Raw genomic sequence first — 21,670 nt, forward strand, 5'->3', positions numbered from 1 at the left:
CATGCCTACGTTAAGGGCCATGTTAGTTACACTAACGTCGACCGTTAACGTGGGAAAAAGGGACAAGGAGCAGCATTATTGGCAAAAGTAAGTGCCAATAATGCTAGCGAAGGACTAAGAGGCCACGTTGGTGGTCACGTTAGTGCCACTAACGTTGAAGTTAACGTGGTGCATTTGGGTTGGGCCGTTAGTGATAAAGTTAGTGTCACTAACGTCTTCGAACCAGAATCTGCACTTAATGTTAACTTCACTAACGTCCCAACTAACTGCATGCCATACCTGACTCACTCTTTTCCTGCAAGCAAGGCTGAGCCCACTGAAGATTGTAACTGCGTCAACTAAGGATCAAAGGCCCATACCCAAGACTTGAAGAGCTAACTAGAAGATCAGAGAAGAGTAGTATATATAGGGGTATTTTTGAACTAGAAAAGGGGAGGAGGGATCTGTAATTTGGAGGGCGACACTTTTGTACATTTTACTTTCTCTGCAAATTTCTAGTTTAATTACAGAATGCACTATTCTCTATCATCTTCCATTTCCAGAGCTATGAACAACTAAACTCCTTTTCATTGGGTTAGGGAGCTCTGTTGTAATTTGATGGATCAATTATAGTTTTCATTCTTCTTCTTCTTTCTTTTCTCTTGATTTACTAGAAAGCTTTCGATCTTAAATCAATTGGTTAGTTGTCTTGAAAAAGAAACTCTCCATAATTGGATCTCCTCTAAGCCTTGAAAAAGAGATGAGGAGATCATGCTAGAATTACTTTCTCATGTTGTACCAAATTGGGGTTTGGATGGATATAGTGACATATAATCCTAACAACACTTTGATTTGGAAATACATGTGGTATAATCAGTGACCATACTTCATCTCTTCCCATGAGCAATTAAATCAAGGAATTGGGCAATTGTTCAAGCTTAAAGAGATTGGGTTGCCAAGGAATTGGGATCCAATCACTTAAGATTGCCAAGGAGATCAATGAATGCATTGATTGAGGAAGAGATGAGAATGAACTTGATTCGGAGAATACAACATCTCCTATGCCCAATGAATTCCCCATTTCAGATCCTACCCATTCTCTTTACCTTCTGTCATTTACTTTTATGCTCATCTCCCCAAATCCCCATTTAAGATTCTGCAATTTACATTCCGCCATTTATTTCTAACACTTACATTTTCTGTTATTTGCTTTCCCGCCATTTAGTTTTCTGCAATTTCTCAACTCAATTTCTGCTTAGCTCAACTAGAATATTCCTCTAATTAAAGTTGCTTGACCAATCAATTCCTGTGGGATTCAACCTCACTCTATTGTGAGTTTTTACTTGACGACAATTTGGTATACTATCCGAAGGAAAATTTGTTGAGAGACAAGTTTCCGTGCATCAACCCATAATCATATCAGATTCACCACTAATCATAGTCACTAGTATATATCTCAATCATAGTTTTTATCCTAATCCTCATATAAATCCTCACGTTATGACATAAGCCTCTAATCAATTGACTCAACCATAATCATATTCTCAACCAATCATAACCCCTTCTGTTATTAAAACAACTACCATTGTCAATCCGTAAGTGGGACAAAGCCACCGTTCTCACCGTGGGCGGGACGAACCACCATCCCACAACATCAATTCTAATTCTCATTTCAACCAATTTCAGAAGATATAACAAATCATAACCCCATTAAATTATTAAATTAATCAACCTCCTCAACTCGCGAGCAGGACTATGCTATCGTCTTCACCGTAGGAGGGACGAACCACCATCCCTACAACATTTGAGATATTTTGTTTATAGGTTTTATAAGGGGATAACCCAATTTAAATTTATTAATTTCATCCCCAATGATATTAAGGTCAAAAGTATGGTTTTTAGAGTTCACAAGGAGGTTACGGGGGATTAAAAACTCACTGAAAAAAAATAAATAGTTCAAAAATAGCATTTCAGCAAAAATAGGAAATCGTGCGTTTACATGCCTTATACGTATGTATGGAACCTGAAACAGGTCTCGCAAGAAATGGGAATCGTGCGTACGCGCAAATCTTGGTTTGGCCACTAATTCTGCAAATTCTGCATATTTTAGTTTTAAATACCAATTTTTCAACACCCATAACTTTTCTACAAAAATCGTTTTCCTTCTGTTCTTCGACTGTCTTAAAGTAGACATTCTCAATTTTAATTCAAGATAAATTTCACTCAATTTCAAGCTCCGAATGCCAATTTATGACCCATCGAAGTTGGCTAAAATTACCAAATTACACAATTTCTACACAATTCATTTATACCATTTCTCAAATCCTTTTCTTTTAACACCCATATCAATCAACTCCATGCATCATTTACAATCAATTATTAATATCAATTCTAAAAATCATATCATTTTCATTCAAATCTCAAAACCAATAATTTTAATCAATTACCCAACTTTACCTCCTTCTTAATCCCACCTTCTTGTAACTCCCAAACAACCATCAATCAATCATTACAATCTAATCTCATAGTACATTTACAATAATTCCAATCTTAACAATATACCATAACTCACCAAACACTCAATTATTCACCAAACATTAATTTCCATTCCCAAAATTGTATTCTTTCACATTCAAACTCAAAATCAATAATTTTATCATCCAAATCCAATTTCATATATCTTTCACAACAATTCCAAACTAAACAATTTTACCACAGCACAATCAATGCATGCTCATAACTCACATAGCTCACTCAATTTCGCCAAACATACCAAGACTTACCCAATCACGGTAACCCTGCCTAAAAATTTATTTAATATGGGTGTAACTGGATGCGTGAGCATCTTTTCCTTATTTTCTATTTATTTTAAGTTAGAATTTATTGAGTTTAATTAATCCTCTTTGGATACTACTTTGAATTGTTTTGGTGTTTTAATTATTTCTGGTAAAGTTCGGATCAGTTTGGCAGAGTTTGTATGCAAGAAAAGAGAAGAATTGGAAGCTACCAAGCTGGCGCTAAACACGGACCTGGGCGTTTAGCGCCAAGAGCTCAGAGAAGCGTGGAAGCCCTCTACCCATTGGGGCGCTAAACGCCAAACCTAGCGTTTAACACCAGGAACTCAAAATCGAAAGGGAGCTTCCTACCAACAAGGGCGCTAAACGCTGCAACTGGCATTTACCGCCAGCAATCCAGATCACATTCTCACCAATGGAGCATCTTTAGTTAGATTTAGCTTTTAATTGTTTTATTTCACTTTATTTTAGTTATTTTTAATTATTTTTAATTACAAACAAAATCTTTTAGATTTAGAATTTATTATTTTATTTTAGTTTCAAATCAAATTAGATTAGATATAAAAGGGAAAAGATTCACTCTTCGAGAGATCTTCTCTCTTATGCACTTTCACATTATTCGAACCCTGGTTTTCTCTCTGAAGCATGAGCCACTAAACCTCCTTGGTTAAGGTTAGCAGCTCTGTTTATTTATATAGATTAAGACTATTATTATTCTGTTTTAATTAATGTATTGATTCAGTTTCAAGGATTACTTTCGTTCTTTATCTTATGAATCTGGGTAGATCGAAAGAATAACCCTTATTCTATATGCGTTCTTGTGATTCTCAACAGAGTTATCTCGCTTGAACACTAGCTTGAATGTAAATTCCTCCTAAATTGCTAATTACTGGGACTTAACAAGATACGTGACATATAATCCTCTTATATATGGGTAATTAGGATTTTTGTGGCCAATAAGCTAGAATTGAACCTAACTCTCTAATCAAAATTAAGTGACCAAGACATTGGCGGTTAACTAGGTTAGAGGACACTAAATCACTAAGACATTAAGGTTTAGTCACTGATAGTTTGTCATGAAATGAATCTTACATGATTAAAATAGTTGGTAAGAAACCTTAATCTAGAAAAATAAATAACTCAAAAACCTCAACTGCCTTCTCTCATATATTTTACACCAAAATCCACTGTTTGCTTTTTTACTCTTTGAATCACTATTTAATGCTTTTGAACCCCAAATCATCACTTTCTGCTTGCCTGACTAAGTGAGTCATTCGACTATTATTTTTCAATCCATTAATCCTCGTGGGATTGACCCTTACTCATCTGAGGTATTAATTGGTACGACCTGGTGCACTTGCCGGTTCAGTTGTGGACATTCCAAAAATCCACACCAAATTTTTAGCGCCGTTGCCGGAGATTGACTGTGATTGACAACTAACCGTTGTCTGATTGCTTAGATTAGGCATTTTTAGCTTTTGATTTTTTATTTATTTTGTTCTTTAATTTTTGAAAATTTAGTTTAATTTTATTTTAAAATTTTCTCTTAATTTTTGAAATTAAGTTTGGTGTGCCCCTTAGTAATTTTATTTTTTTTTCTCGACTAGTTTTTTTCAGTTATTTTTGAATTTAGTGTTTACTTCCTTAGCTGCTGATTTTCGAATTCTTTGTGTTATTTGTTCAGTTTAATTTTATTTATTTTATTTTTTTCACACAGGATGCTTCATTGAAAATTCTCTGCACTCTGACATAGAGATTCCCACCTTTTCTCTGTTTTCTATTGTTTATGAGCAGGAATAGGAACAAAGAACCTCTCCTAGATTTTGATCCTGAAATTGAGAAGATGATAAGCGGATAATTTATACGCTTTTTGGCATTGTTTTTAGTATGTTTTTAGTAGGATCTAGCTACTTTTAAGGATGTTTTTATTAGTTTTATGTTAAATTCACATTTCTGGACTTTACTATGAGTTTGTGTGTTTTTCTGTGATTTCAGGTATTTTCTGGCTGAAATTGAGGGACTTGAGCAAAAATCAGATTCAGAGGTTGAAGAAGGACTGCTGATGCTATTGGATTCTAACCTCCCTGCACTCAAAGTGGATTTTCTGGAGCTACAGAACTCGAAATGGCGCGCTTCTAATTGCGTTGGAAAGTAGACATCCAGGGCTTTCCAGCAATATATAATAGTCTATACTTTAGCCAAGAATAGACGACGTAAACTGGCGTTCAACGTCAGCTTTCTACCCAAACCTGGCGTCCAGTGCCAGAAAAGGAGCCAAAACCAGAGTTGAACGCCCAAACTGGCACAAAAGCTGGCGTTCAACTCCAAGAGGGACCTCTACACGTGAAACACTCAGGCTCAGCCCAAGCACACACCAAGTGGGCCCAGGAAGTGGATTTATGCATCAATTACTTACCCATGTAAACCCTAGTAGCTAGTTTATTATAAATAGGACATTTTACTATTGTATTAGGCATCTTTGATCAGTTGTATGCTATCTTAGATCACAATTGAGGGCTGGCCTCTCGTCCATGCCTGGACTATCACTTATGTATTTTTAACGGTAGAGTTTCTACACTCCATAGATTAAGGTGTGGAGCTCTGCTGTTCCTCAAAGATTAATGCAAAGTACTACTATTTTCTATTCAATTCATCTTATTTCACTTTTAAGATATCCATTCGCACCCAAGAACGTGATGAAGGTGATAATTATGTGTGACGCTCATCACCATTCTCCCCTATGAACACGTGCCTGACAAACACTTCCGTTCTACATGAAATAAGCTTGAATGAGTATCTCTTAGATCTCCTAACCAGAATCTTCGTGGCGTAAGCTAGAATGATGGCGGCATTCAAGAGAATCCGGAAAGTCTAAACCTTGTCTGTGGTATTCCGAGTAGGATTCAATGATTGAATGACTGTGACGAGCTCCGAACTCGCGATTGCAGGGCGTTAGTGACAGACGCAAAAGGATAGTAAATCCTATTCCAGCATGATCGAGAACCGACAGATGAATAGCCGTGCCGTGACAGGGTGCGTGAGCATATTATTCACTGAGAGGATAAGATGAAGCCATTGACAAGGGTGATGCCTCCAGACGATTAGCCGTGCCGTGACAGGGCATTGGATCATTTTCCCGAGAGATGACCGAAAGTAGCCATTGACAGTGGTGATGTATCACATAAAGCTAGCCATGGAAAGGAGTAAGAATGATTGGATGAAGATAGCAGGAAAACAGAGGTTCAGAGGAATGAAAAGCATCTCCATTCGCTTATCTGAAATTCCTACCAATGATTTACATAAGTACCTCTATCCCTATTCTATTATTTATTATTCGAAAACATCATTATCAATTTATATCTGCCTGACTGAGATTTACAAGGTGACCATAGCTTGCTTCATACCATTGGCCATGTCTAGTGTTTTGGACCGGAGCTTTCATTGAAAGCTTGGCTGGCTAGTGAGCCATGTCTAATTCCTGGACTGAAGCTTTAGACTAAGAATGCAACATTCCTGGAATTCATGTTAAAAATTTTGGAATCCTTATTTTTTCTTTTTCATATAATTTTCGAAAAAAAAATCCAAAAAAATTAGAAAATCATAAAAATCAAAAATATTTTTTTGTTTCTTGTTTGAGTCTTGAGTCATGTTATAAGTTTGGTGTCAATTGCATGTGCATCTTGCATTTTTCGAAAATTCTCATGCATTCATGGTGTTCTTCATGGTCTTCAAGTTGTTCTTGGTAAGTCTTCTTGTTTGATCTTGATGATTTTTTGTTTTGTGTCTTTTCATGTTTATCATATGCATTCTTGAATTCTTAGTGCGTAAGCATTAAAGAATTCTAAGTTTGGTGTCTTGCATGTTTTCTTTGCATTAAAAATTTTTCAAAATTATGTCTATGATGTTCATCTTGACATTCATAGTGTTCTTGGTGTTCATCTTGACATTCATAGCATTCTTGCACGCATTCATTGCTTTCTTGTTTTTCTCTCTCATCAAAAAAAAATTTCATGTTTTGATCTAAAAATTTCATGCATTGCATCTTTTTCTTGTTTTTCTCTCTCATCAAAAAAATTCAAAAATCAAAAAATATCTTTCCCTTTTTCTCTCATCAAATTCGAAAATTTGAATTGACTTTTTCAAAAATTTTTAAAATCAAATCGTTTCTCATGAGTCAAATCAAATTTTCAATTTGAAAATCTTATCTTTTTCAAAATCTTTTTCAAAAATCAAATCTTTTTCAAAATTTTTGGTTATTTTTGAAAATTCCAAAAATATTTTTCAAAAGTCTTTTTCTTATTTTTATCACAAATTTTCGAAAATAACAATAACAATTAATGTTTTGATTCAAAAATTTGAAGTTTGTTACTTGCTTGTTAAGAAAGATTCAAACTTTAAGTTCTAGAATCATATCTTGTGATTTCTCATGAATCAAGTCATTAATTGTGGTTTTAAAAATCAAATCTTTTTCAAAACTAATTTCTATCATATCTTTTCAAAAAATATCTTCTTATCTTATCTTTTTTAAAAATTTGATTTCAAAATATCTTTTCTAACTTCCTAACCTCTTATCTTTTCAAAATTTGTTTCAACTAACTAACTAACTTTTTGTTTGCTTCTTACCTTTTTCAAAACTACCTAACTAACTCTCTCTCTCTCTCTAATTTTCGAAAATATCTCCCCTCTTTTTCAAAAAAATTTCTTTTTAATTAACTAATTATTCTTATTTTTATTTTTAATTTTAAAAATTTTTCGAAAAAATACTAACAATTTTCAAAAACCATTTTCGAAAATCACTAACTCTTTTTCAAAATAATTTTCGAAAATTCTCCCTCTCCCATCTCATTCTATTTATTCATTCATATCCTAACATCTCATCTCACATATCTAGCCTCCTCACAGTTGTGTTTCTTCCATTATATTACATTCTTTGTCTCCCCCTCTTCTTTTACTCACACAGGGATCCCTATACTGTGGTATAAAGGATCTCTATTATTATTATTATTTTTCTGTGCCTTCTTCTTTGTCATATGAGCAGGAGCAAGGATAAGAACATTCTTGTGGAAGCAGATCCAGAACCTGAAAGGACTCTGAAGAGAAAATTAAGAGAAGCTAAATTACAACAATCCAGAAATAACCTTTCAGAAATTTTCGAACAGGAAAAGGAGATGGCAGCCGAAAATAATAATAATGTAAGGAAGATGCTTGGTGACTTTACTGCACCTAATTCCAATTTACATGGAAGAAGCATCTCCATTCCTGCCATTGGAGCAAACAACTTTGAGCTGAAACCTCAATTAGTTTCTCTGATGCAGCAGAACTGCAAGTTTCATGGACTTCCATCTGAAGATCCTTTTCAGTTCTTAACTGAATTCTTGCAGATATGTGATACTGTTAAGACTAATGGAGTAGATCCTGAAGTCTACAGGCTCATGCTTTTCCCTTTTGCTGTAAGAGACAGAGCTAGATTATGGTTGGATTCTCAACCCAAAGACAGCCTGAACTCTTGGGATAAGCTGGTCACGGCTTTCTTAGCCAAGTACTTTCCTCCTCAAAAGCTGAGCAAGCTTAGAGCTGATGTTCAAACCTTCAGACAGAAAGAAGGTGAATCCCTCTATGAAGCTTGGGAAAGATACAAACAGTTGACCAAAAAGTGTCCTTCTGACATGCTTTCAGAATGGACCATCCTGGATATATTCTATGATGGTTTATCTGAGCTATCAAAAATGTCACTGGACACTTCTGCAAGTGGATCCATTCACCTAAAGAAAACGCCTGCAGAAGCTCAAGAACTCATTGACATGGTTGCTAATAACCAGTTCATGTACACTTCTGAAAGGAATCCTGTGAGTAATGGGACGCCTATGAAGAAGGGAGTTCTTGAAGTTGATACTCTGAATGCCATATTGGCTCAGAATAAAATATTGACTCAGCAAGTCAATATGATCTCTCAGAGTCTGCATGGAATGCAAGCTGCATCCAACAGTACTCAAGAGGCTTCTTATGAAGAAGAAGCTTATGATCCTGAGAACCCTGCAATAGCAGAGGTGAATTACTTAGGTGAACCTTATGGAAACACCTATAACTCATCATGGAGAAATCATCCAAATTTCTCATGGAAGGATCAAAAGCCTCAACAAGGCTTTAATAATGGTGGAAGAAACAGGTTTAATAATAATAAACCTTTTCCATCATCCACTCAGCAACAGACAGAGAACTCTGAACAAAATGCTTCTAATTTAGCAAACTTAGTCTCTGATCTATCTAAGGCCACTGTGAGTTTCATGAATAAAACAAGGTCTTCCATTAGAAATTTGGAAGCACAAGTGGGCCAGCTGAGTAAAAGGATCACTGAAATCCCTCCCAGTACTCTCCCAAGCAATACAGAAGAGAACCCAAAAGGAGAGTGCAAGGCCATTGACATAAGCAAAATGGCCGAACCCAATGAGGGAGAGGAGAACGTGAATCCCAAGGAGGAAGACCTCCTGGGACGTCTAGTGACCAATAAGGAGCTTCCCTCTGAGGAACCAAAGGAATCTGAGACTTATCTAGAGACCATAGAGATTCCATTGAACCTCCTTATGCCCTTCATGAGCTCTGATGAGTATTCCTCTTCTGAAGAGAATGAGGATGTTACTAAAGAGCAAACTGCCAAGTTTCTTGGTGCAATCATGAAGCTGAATGCCAAATTATTTGGCATTGATACTTGGGAAGTTGAACCTCCCTTGTTCATCAATGAACTAAGTGATCTGGATCAACTGACATTGCCTCAGAAGAGACAGGATCCTAGAAAGTTCATAATACCTTGTACCATAGGCACCATGATCTTTAAGGCTCTGTGTGACCTTGGTTCAGGAATAAACCTCATGCCCCTCTCTGTAATAGAGAAACTGGGAATCTATGGGGTGCAAGCTGCTAGAATCTCATTAGAGATGGCAGACAACTCAAGAAAACAAGCTTATGGACAAGTAGAGGATGTGTTAGTAAAGGTTGAGGGCCTTTACATCCCTACTGATTTCATAGTCCTGGATACTGGAAAGGAAGAGGACGAATCCATCATCCTAGGAAGACCTTTCCTGGTCACAGCAAGAGCTGTGATTGATGTTGACAGAGGTGAACTAGTCCTTCGATGGAATGAGGACTCCCTTGTGTTTAAAACTCAAGAATCTCCCTCTGCAAACATAGAGAGGAAGCAGAAAAAGCTTCTCTCAAAGCAGAGTCAACCAGAGCCCCTACAGTCAAACTCTAAGTTTGGTGTTGGGAGGCCACAACCAAACTCTAAGTTTGGTGTTGAACTCCCATATCCAAACTCTAAGTTTGGTATTGGAGAGTCTCAACAAAGCTCTGCACATCTGTGAGGCTCCATGAGAGCCCACTGTCAAGCTATTGACACTAAAGAAGCGCTTGTTGGGAGGCAACCCAATTTTTATTTATCTAACTATATTTTCCTTAGTTATATGTCTTTGTAGGTTCATGATCATGTGGAGTCACAAAATAAATATAAAAATTGAAAACGGAATCAAAAACAGCAGAAGAAAAATCACACCCTGGAGGAGCATCTATCTGGCGTTCAGCGCCAGAACAGAGCATGGTGTTGGCGCTGAACGCCCAAAATGGGCAGCTTCTAGGCGCTGAACGCCAGAACAGGCATGGTTCTGGCGTTCAACGCCAGAAATGGCACACAAATGGGCGTTGAACGCCCAGAGTTGGGTACAAAGGCATTTTTACATGCCTAATGGGTGCAGGGACGTAAATCCTTGAACACCTCAGGATCTGTGGACCCCACAGGATCCACTCAGAATCTGTGGACCCCACAGGATCCCCACCTACCTCTACTCACTTCTTCTCACCACTTTCTTTCACACAACCCCATAAACACTCTTCCCCAAAAACCCTTCACCAATCACCTCAAACTCTCTTCCCCATCACCTCTTCACCACTCACATCCATCCACTCTTCCCCATAAACCTACCTCATAAACTCCACCTACCTTCAAAATTCAAAACCAATTTCCCACCCAAACCCACCCATATGGCCGAACCTTAACCCCCCTCCCTTCCCTATATAAAGCCCTCCATTCTTCATCAACTTCACACAACACACCCCTCTACACTCCTCTTGGCCGAAACCACATCTCCCTCTCCCTCTCCATATTTCTTCTTCTTCTTCTTCTATTCTTTTGTTTATTGCTCGAGGGCGAGCAATATTCTAAGTTTGGTGTGGTAAAAGCATAGCTTTTTTTGTTTTTCCATTACCATTGATGGCACCTAAGACCGGAGAATCCTCTAGAAAGGGGAAAGGGAAGACAAAAAGCTTCCACATCCGAGTCATGGGAAATGGAAAGGTTCATCTCCAAAGCCCATCAAGACCACTTCTATGATGTTGTGGCCAAGAAGAAGGTGATCCCTGAGGTTGGGAAGTTCTAACAAATCCCATCCAACAAGTCGGCATCCTAATGGTTCAAGAGTTCTATGCCAATGCATGGATCACCAAGAACCATGATCAAAGTAAGAACCCGGATCCAAAGAACTATGTTACAATGGTTCGGGGGAAATACTTAGATTTTAGTCCGGAGAATGTGAGGTTGGCGTTCAACTTGCCAAACATGGAAGAGAACGCACGCCCCTACACAAGGAGAGTCAACTTTGATCAAAGGTTGGACCAAGTCCTTATCGACATATGTGTAGAAGGAGCTCAATGGAAGATTGACTCTAAAGGCAAGCCGGTTCAACTAAGAAGATTGGACCTCAAGCCTGTAGCTAGAGGATGGTTGGAGTTCATTCAATGCTCAATCATTCCCACTAGCAACCGGTCTGAAGTTACTATAGACCGGGCCATCATGATCCATAGTATCATGATTGGAGAAGAGGTGGAAGTTCATGAGATTATACCTCAAGAACTCTACAAGGTGGCTGACAAGTCCTCCACTATGGCAAGGTTAGCCTTCCCTCACCTCATTTGTCATCTATGTTACTCAGCTGGAGCTTTCATAGAAGGAGATATCCTCATTAAAGAGGACAAGCCCATCACTAAGAAAAAGATGGAGCAAGCAAGAGAGCCCAGTCATGGAGCTCAAGAGGCGCAAGAAGCTCATTTCCATGAGATCCCGGAGATACCTCAAATGCACTTTCCTCCACAAAATTATTGGGAGCAAATCAACACCTCCCTAGGAGAATTGAGTTCCAATATGGGACAACTAAGGGTGGAACATCAAGAGCACTCCATCATGCTTCATGAAATAAGAGAAGATCAGAAAGCAATGAGGGAGGAGCAACAAAGACAAGGAAGAGACATAGAAGAGCTCAAGGACATCATTGGTTCCTCAAGAAGGAAACGCCACCATCACTAAGGTGGATTCATTCCTTGTTCTTGCTTTCTCTGTTTTTCGTTTTCTATGTTATGTGCTTATCTATGTTTGTGTCTTCATTACATGATCATTAGTAGTTAGTAACTTTGTCTTAAAGTTATAAATGTCCTATGAATCCATCACCTCTCTTAAATGAAAAATGTTTTAATTCAAAAGAACAAGAAGTACATGAGTTTTGAATTTATCCTTGAACTTAGTTTAATTATATTGATGTGGTGACAATGCTTCTTATTTTCTGAATGAATGCTTGAACAGTGCATATGTCTTTTGAAGTTGTTGTTTAAGAATGTTAAATATGTTGGCTCTTGAAAGAATGATGACTAGGAGACATGTTATTTGATAATCTGAAAAATCATAAAAATGATTCTTGAAGCAAGAAAAAGCAGCAAAGAACAAAGCTTGCAGAAAAAAAAAATAGGCGAGAAAAAAAAATAGAAAAAAAAAGCAAGCAGAAAAAGCCAAAAGCTCTTAAAACCAAAAGGCAAGGGCAAATAAAAAGGATCCCAAGGCTTTGAGTATCAGTGGATAGGAGGGCCTAAAGGAATAAAATCCTGGTCTAAGCGGCTAAACCAAGCTGTCCCTAACCATGTGCTTGTGGCGTGTAAGTGTCAAGTGAAAACTTGAGACTGAGCGGTTAAAGTCAAGGTCCAAAGCAAAAAAAGAGTGTGCTTAAGAACCCTGGACACCTCTAATTGGGGACTTTAGCAAAGCTGAGTCACAATTTGAAAAGGTTCACCCAATTATGTGTCTGTGGCATTTATGTTTCCGGTGGTAATACTGGAAAACAAAGTGCTTAGGGCCACGGCCAAGACTCATAAAGAAGTTGTGTTCAAGAATCATCATACTGAACTAGGAGAGTCAATAACACTATTCGAAATCTGAAGTTCCTATAGATGCCAATCATTCTAAACTTCAATGGATAAAGTGAGATGCCAAAACTATTCAAGAGGCAAAAAGCTATAAGTCCCGCTCATATGATTAAAGCTCTGTTTCATTGATAGTTTGGAATTTATAGTATATTCTCTTCTTTTTATCCTATTTGATTTTCAGTTGCTTGGGGACAAGCAACAATTTAAGTTTGGTGTTGTGATGAGCGGATAATTTATACGCTTTTTGGCATTGTTTTTAGTATGTTTTTAGTAGGATCTAGCTACTTTTAGGGATGTTTTTATTAGTTTTATGTTAAATTCACATTTCTGGACTTTACTATGAGTTTGTGTGTTTTTCTGTGATTTCAGGTATTTTCTGGCTGAAATTGAGGGACTTGAGCAAAAATCATATTCAGAGGTTGAAGAAGGACTGCTGATGCTGTTGGATTCTAACCTCTCTGCACTCAAAGTGGATTTTCTGGAGCTACAAAACTCGAAATGGCGCGCTTCTAATTGCGTTGGAAAGTAGACATCCAGGGCTTTCCAGCAATATATAATAGTCCATACTTTAGCCAAGAATAGACGACGTAAACTGGCGTTCAACGCCAGCTTTCTACCCAAACCTGGCGTCCAGCGCCAGAAAAGGAGCCAAAACCAGAGTTGAACGCCCAAACTGGCACAAAAGCTGGCGTTCAACTCCAAGAGGGACCTCTACACGTGCAACACTCAGGCTCATCCCAAGCACACACCAAGTGGGCCCAGGAAGTGGATTTATGCATCAATTACTTACCCATGTAAACCCTAGTAGCTAGTTTATTATAAATAGGACCATTTACTATTGTATTAGGCATCTTTGATCAGTTGTATGCTATCTTAGATCACAATTGAGGGCTGGCCTCTCGACCATGCCTGGACTATCACTTATGTATTTTTAACGGTAGAGTTTCTACACTCCATAGATTAAGGTGTGGAGCTCTGCTGTTCCTCAAAGATTAATGCAAAGTACTACTATTTTCTATTCAATTCATCTTATTTCGCTTCTAAGATATCCATTCGCACCCAAGAACGTGATGAAGGTGATGATTATGTGTGCCGCTCATCACCATTCTCCCCTATGAACACGTGCCTGACAAACACTTCCGTTCTACATGAAATAAGCTTGAATGAGTATCTCTTAGATCTCCTAACCAGAATCTTCGTGGCATAAGCTAGAATGATGGCGGCATTCAAGAGAATCCAGAAAGTCTAAACCTTGTCTGTGGTATTTCGAGTAGGATTCAATGGTTGAATGACTGTGACGAGCTCCGAACTCGCGATTGCAGGGCGTTAGTGACAGACGCAAAAGGATAGTAAATCCTATTCCAGCATGATCGAGAACCGACAGATGAATAGCCGTGCTGTGACAGGGTGCGTGAGCATATTATTCACTGAGAGGATAAGATGAAGCCATTGACAAGGGTGATGCCTCCAGACGATTAGCCGTGCCGTGACAGGGTATTGGATCATTTTCCCGAGAGATGACCGAAAGTAGCCATTGACAGTGGTGATGTATCACATAAAGCTAGCCATGGAAAGGAGTAAGAATGATTGGATGAAGATAGCAGGAAAGCAGAGGTTCAGAGGAATGAAAAGCATCTCCATTTGCTTATCTGAAATTCCTACCAATGATTTACATAAGTACCTCTATCCCTATTCTATTATTTATTATTCGAAAACATCATTATCAATTTATATCTGCCTGACTGAGATTTACAAGGTGACCATAGCTTGCTTCATACCAACAATCTCCGTGGGATTCGACCCTTACTCACGTAAGGTATTACTTGGACGACCCAGTGCACTTGCTGGTTAGTTGTATCGAAGTTGTGAACCATGGTATTGGCACCATGTTATTGGCGCCATTGCCAGGGAAAGAAAGAGCCATGAATTTTACATAATTACAGTGTAATCACGATTACGCGTACCAAGTTGCTCACGTTGCCAGGGATTGTTCGAGCCTGGACATCACAATTTCGTGCACCAAAAGACTTTGAGGTGGTGCTTACAACAAGCAAGAGCTTATAAAGCTGGTGAAAACCTCAGGGATAATTTTGATAAGGAGGTTGAAGAGTCCACTATGGAGCTCAACAACAACAACAACAATGCAGTCAATGCAAATGTTGTTAATCAGAATGCTAATGGGCAACCTAGGAGGACTCTTGGCTCTTATACTGCTCCTAGCCTGGATTTCTATGGGAATAGCATTGTTGTACCCCCTGTTGCTGCTAACAACTTTGAGCTGAAACCTCAGTTGATCACTCTAATGCAACAAAATTGCTAGTTTCACGGACTCCCGCAAGAAGATCCCAACTTGTTTATTTCAAATTTCTTGTAGATCTATGATATTGTGAAGACTAATGGTGTGAATCCTAATGTCTACAAGCTACTTCTCTTTCCATTTGCTATGAGGATAGAGCAAAGCAGTGGCTTGATATTCAGCCCAAGGAGAGCTTGGACACTTGGCACAAGGTGGTCAACAGGTTTATGACTAAGTTCTTTCGTCCTCAAAAGCTGATTAAGCTGAGGACAGATGTTCAGACCTTCAGGCAGAGAGAGGTAGAGTCTCTCTATAAAGCCTGGAAAAGGTATAAGTAGATACTCAGAAAGTGTCCTCCTGATATGTTCTCAGACTAGATTCAAGTGAAGATATTCTATGATGGAGTTTCTGAGATTTCCAAAATGTCTCTAGATAATTCTATAGGAGGGTCATTCCACATGAAAAAGACCCCTGATGAGGCCATGGAGCTGAATGAAATGGTTGCTAACAACCAGTACTTATACTCTTTTGAAAGGACCTCTGTGACGAAGGGAGTCATTGAGTTGGATACATTGGATGCTATTCTTACCCAGAATAAGGCTATGTCTCAACAAATCAATGCCATTACACAACACTTGAGTGGAATATAAGTCTTAGCCGTCAGTACTCAAGACGCTTCTTATGATATGAGTGGTGGTTTCTCTCAAGGTGAGACTTATAACCATGGCCAGTTTATTCTTGAGCCAGTTAATTTCATGGACAACTCCTCCAGAAATTCTAACAATGATCCTTACTCTAAGACATTTAATCAGGGATAGAGGAATCATCCTAACTTTGGGTGGAGAGACCAATCTCAAAAGCAATCAAACTTCAATAACTCTCAGGGCAGTTTTAATCAGAATAATTTCAATAACCACCAATTTCAAGCCTCTCAGCCACCGCAAGCGCTCACTCGGTCTCAGAATACTCCTGACTTAGCCTCTATAGTTGCAGAACTCTCCAAGAATACTCACAGTTTTATGCAGGAGACCAGGGCTTCACTTCGGAACTTGGAGATACAAGTGGGTCAGTTGAGTAAGCAAATACCTGAGAGACTCTCTAACACTCTTCCTAGTAACACAGTGCCTAATCCAAGAGAATAGTGCAAGGTCATCACAGTGGTAAGTGAACCAGTGGCAAAGGAGGAAGTACAGGTTGCTGAAGGGTCAGAGAAATCAGAAAAGACTGAGAGTACCAAAGTACACGTCCAGAAGCTCCAAAAGGAGACCAAGGACAAACAATTCTCACAGTTCTTGAAGGTTTTTAGAAAGTTACAAATTAATATTCTTTTAGTGAGGTTCTAGAGCAAATGCCTCCCTATGTTATTATTTCATTAAATGATAGAAGACTGTAAATAATATTTTATATTTATTTTTACAATTTAATTAATATATATTTTGTAATTAAAATTAATATTTTGATATAAAGTTTTTAATATTATAAAATTTTCAATGCATAATGATTAAACTAAATAAAAAATATTTTTGTATGCATTTATATGTTTTATATTCATTTAAAAACAAAAAACTACACTTGTCATTTTAAAAATATTATATATTTAAATATATTTATGTATGCATGTATTAATATATTCTATATTTATAAAGTCTATTAATATTTTTTGTTTTATAATTTCTTTAAATTTTTATTTAATAAAATTTAATCATTTCTAAAAAAATTTTATTTTTGTCAGATAAATTAGACAACTTCTAATTCTAAACATCACAAACTCACGCACACTATACACATATTTAAGGTTCTATTCACTATTTGGCCATTACTAAGGTTTGAATTCAATTGCAACATATTAAGAGGCACCATATATTGTCATTCAACAAAAGTCTCATCTATTTCATAAAAAGTTAAGCATCTAGTAAGCACAAATTTTTTGGGTCCATTTTAAAAGTACTCAATTAATAGAGAAAAAGATAAAGAGGTGCTTGACTTTTTGGCTTACATATATTTAAGTTTTTGACCTTCTTAAAATTTGGATACATTGATTTTTACTGTTCATTTGAGTTTGTCAGACCTAATGAAAAAGTTAAATGTGACTCTCATTATACTGACTCGGCCGATATGAATGTTCATGTGGGAGAGTTTTTAAAATGGGACAAATTAAATCCATGGATCGATATGTCCAAATTTTGAGAAAGTTAGAAAGTTAAATGTATTTTTAAATCTTTAGGAACTTAAATATTCGCAGACTAAAAAATTAAGGATCAATTTATCTTTTTGTCCAAACAATATCTATAAAAGAACAAACATTGAACATGTTTATAGACGCAGCTAAGACTTTATTTAAGTAGGAAATTATGTGCCTTTTTAATATGCTATATGCCTGTTTAAAATTTGACGAAAATCAAGTAGTAAATAAAAACTCTTAAATTAGGTATGCAAATATTGAATATGAATGAACTTATAATATAATGCCTAGCATTAGAAATTGTTCAATTAAAAAAAATTACACATCATTTGAAATAGAATTGGATATATCTAAAATAAACACAACAAACTCTGTGCTTATTAAATATGTCTTATTATTATAAATTATTGAATTTCATTAATTATAAATAAAAAATTACTATAAAATAAAATATTGATGGATCATAATAAATATAGAATATACTAGACATCACTAATGTATAAATAAATAAATATTTTTTAATATACAATACTTTAAATAAAAAATATAATTTTTTATTTTCAAATAATAAATATAAAATATATAAATATAAAAATATAAATTTTTTTTATTTATTAAGATCAACAATTATCATGCAATAAAAATTTTATAATATTAAAAAATTATATTAAAATAATATTTTTAATTACAACATAAAAATATAACATAATTAAATTTTATTTTATATTACTTAATAAATAATTTAAATTATTGTATTAAAATTTTGTTAAATAATTATTTTATTAAAAATATTATTATATAATATAAATTTTTATTGAAATATATATAAAAATGTAATTTATTTAAAAGTGTAGCTTCCTAGAAGGTGTAAATATTATTTTATATATTTAATAATAAATTACGTCAATAAATATTTTAAGAGTGTAGCTTCCGAAAAAAAAACAGGAATGAGAATATTGCCGGAAATTATTTTAACTATATTTATTAACGTAATTAGTTAATAAAAATATTATTATATAATATAAATTTGTATTGAAATATTTCCGACAAATTTATATAATAATATTTTTGTATTGAAATTTTATTAACTAATTACCTCAATAAATATTTTTGATAAATTAAATTTTTATAAATATTTCAATAAAAATTTATATTATATAATAATATTTTTAACAAAGTAATTATTTAATAAAATTTTGATATAACAATCTAAATTATTTATTAAATAATATAAAATAAATTTTAATTATTTTATATTTTTATGTTGCAGTTAAAAATATTATTTTAATATAATTTTTTAATATTATAAAAATTTTTATTGCATGATAATTGTTGATCTTAATAAATAAAAAAGATTTATAGTTTTTGGTATTTATATATTTTATATTTATTATTTGAAAATAAAAAGTTATGTTTTTCATTTAAAATATTATATATTAAAAGATATTTATTTATATACTAGTGATGATTAGTGTGTTTTATATTTATTATGGTCTACTAATATTCTTTTTTTATGGTAGCTTTTGATTTATATTTAATAAAATCAAATGATTTATAATAATATATAAGATACATTCTATGAAACACGGACACTTCGTTGTGTTACTATGTCCGTGTGTCGGAAACATTTCAGACACGACTACGATACTCACCGACACTCGTCCGACATGCGTGTCTGCTGTATCTAACCGTGTCTTAATAACAAATAAAAAATTCTTCTCTTGACATACACGCTTGGACACAGTTAAATACCATCACATGTCAGCGTGTTTAGTCTTATTCTTAACATCTATTCTTAAAATAAATTTAAAAATAGTATATATTATTATTTATTAAAACAAAAAATATTTTAAATAATTTATATAATTAAAATAAGACATTAAAAATAATTAAAAAATTATTTACATTTTAATATCAGAAAATATAAAAAAAATCACTACAATTTGTCTAAAAAATACTTTATATTTTATATGTATGAGTGTCTCTGTGTCATAAAATTTTAAAATTTGCGTGTCAGCATATTCCGTATTGTGTCGTATTCCATATCCATATCAACGTCCGTGCATCATAGAACACATTCAATAAGCACAAAATTATTGTGCTTATTTTAGACATGCCAATAAAATTTACATGCATGAATGAACAGATATGACATTAATTAAAAATGGTGGAAAACAAAGAAAGGACTAGTTAGCTAAATCTCTTAGAATGGATATGACATTTGTTTAATATGCATTTAAATGTGACTATGCTATTTTTCCTATATATATATATATATTTTTTTTTTGGTCAAGACTTTTTTTTTTCCTATATATAAGTCGCACCAATATAACGAAATTTATGAGTTACAGTTTAAGATGTACGGGCCTTTTGCGATTTACTTGTTTGGGAGTTAGAAGGCAACTCATTGTTGCTATTTATTGATGTTCGCTGAACTTGCATGCTCCAGCTGAAAATCTTGTAAAAGTCGAATTGTCAAAGAAACTATTCATTGAGTCTGACTTCTTACCCACCGAGCTGGCCATGTTCACTCTTGTTGATGGCTATTTCTTCGGAGAATTTTAAATAACTTCAGAATTTTAAAATAATTAATTCGTTTTTTGTTATTGCAATCATTTATCTTTTAGCCACCACTAAGATAAAAGATCTCAAAAACAACTTTTATTAAAGATGCCTACGTGGCAAGACCTAAACCATACATTCTAAGCCACATTTTTCATTACAAAACACTTAAAATCATAGCATTTTATAAAAAAAGCGTCACCTAATGGAAAAAAGTAAATCAGAAGATTTAAGAGAAGAAATAATTAAATTATCAAAATTAATAGATCAAAAACTAATGATTTTAACTAATGTTAATTGTAATGACACCGAATTCTTAAAATCAATACAAAATAATTTTTCTCAAAATTTTTATTTTACTATAAATTTTATTGAAGGACTTCAAAAACCTGAAAAAACTTATATTTCACACGGAGTTTCTAAAAAATGTTACCATGGAAATGATTCTCCACATCTTTATCATAATTTTAACCCACAATTAAATTCTATAGTAGATATGTTTGAAGAAATATTAGTATCCATAAAATTTCAAAGAAATAAGGAAAAAGAAAAACCTAATATAAACGAAATTGAACAGATATTAAATAAATATTTTCAAAAAGATAATCCCAAAAAAGAAAAATTTCAAAATATAGCCAACATAACAGAACTAAAAGTAAAACCACCATTAAAATTATGAATATTTAAGAAAAATTAGAAGAAGTTACAATGCTTTTTAAACAATTAAAAATGGCTCAAGAAAATAATATTATGGAACAAGAATTTCAAATAGAAGAAGAACTAGTAAATTCTGAAAATATAAAAAATGAAGAACACATTCTAGACTATTCAAGTGATGAAGAACCAGCAATTCTAATACAAGTAAAAAATGAAGCTGGAACATCCAAGGATAATCAATCTCAATTTAAATGGGAAACAGGTTTTAAAAATTATGCTTTTAAAAAGGGATTTATGAATAAAAATTCAAAGTATACAAAAATACCATCAAATACGTTTCTAAAACCAGGAACTGGAAGGAGAAAGAATGCTCGATTTAGACTGTAAAAAGAATGAAAAAGAAATTTTCAAGAACTGGTTGAATTCCTTCTTATTAGAAGCCTTTACTAATCCAAAACTTAGTGAATTGTTTGGAGGAGATATCTGGAATTATATAGGGTTTCATACTAAAGGAACTGTAAGAGATTATATGACATCAATAGAAAACAAAATAATAGAAGCAATAAAAACATCAGTTTATGATAAGATATTACATATAATGATGATTCTGTATAGAGAATTTTTCAGAAAAAATATTATAGATCATAGACAAGAAGTTTATAATAAAGAATATCAAGAAGCAAAAAACCATTTAGCTAATATTCAAATATATGATTTATGTAATGTGGAATCTTATATATGTGAATATAGAATACATTATTATAAAATTAAAAGAAGAAGATAAAGACCATTATCTTAGTATGTATATAACAAAACTTCCATACCCTATTAATGAATTTATAATGGGAAGATTTATAAGAGAAATAAATAAAGGAACAATTGAAAATAATTTTGGCGGAGCAACCTCTGCAATAAGAGAGGAAATAAAAGAACGTTGTATGCAAGAAGCGACTCAAAAAAGAT

The 21,670-nt window shown here is 34.5% G+C and overlaps 1 non-coding gene across 1 annotated transcript; it reads right to left on the reverse strand.

Annotated features, from left to right (window-relative positions):
- Positions 1–8,338: 8,338 nt before the first annotated feature.
- On the reverse strand, positions 8,339–8,446 carry LOC112730928 (small nucleolar RNA R71). Its single transcript, XR_003166729.1, has one exon. It is a non-coding gene; the product is annotated as a small nucleolar RNA R71 (small nucleolar RNA).
- Between the last annotated feature and the right edge of the window lie 13,224 nt (positions 8,447–21,670).

This window comes from Arachis hypogaea, chromosome 12, assembly GCF_003086295.3.
Source record: "Arachis hypogaea cultivar Tifrunner chromosome 12, arahy.Tifrunner.gnm2.J5K5, whole genome shotgun sequence".
In the NCBI taxonomy this organism is placed as follows: Eukaryota; Viridiplantae; Streptophyta; class Magnoliopsida; order Fabales; family Fabaceae; genus Arachis; species Arachis hypogaea.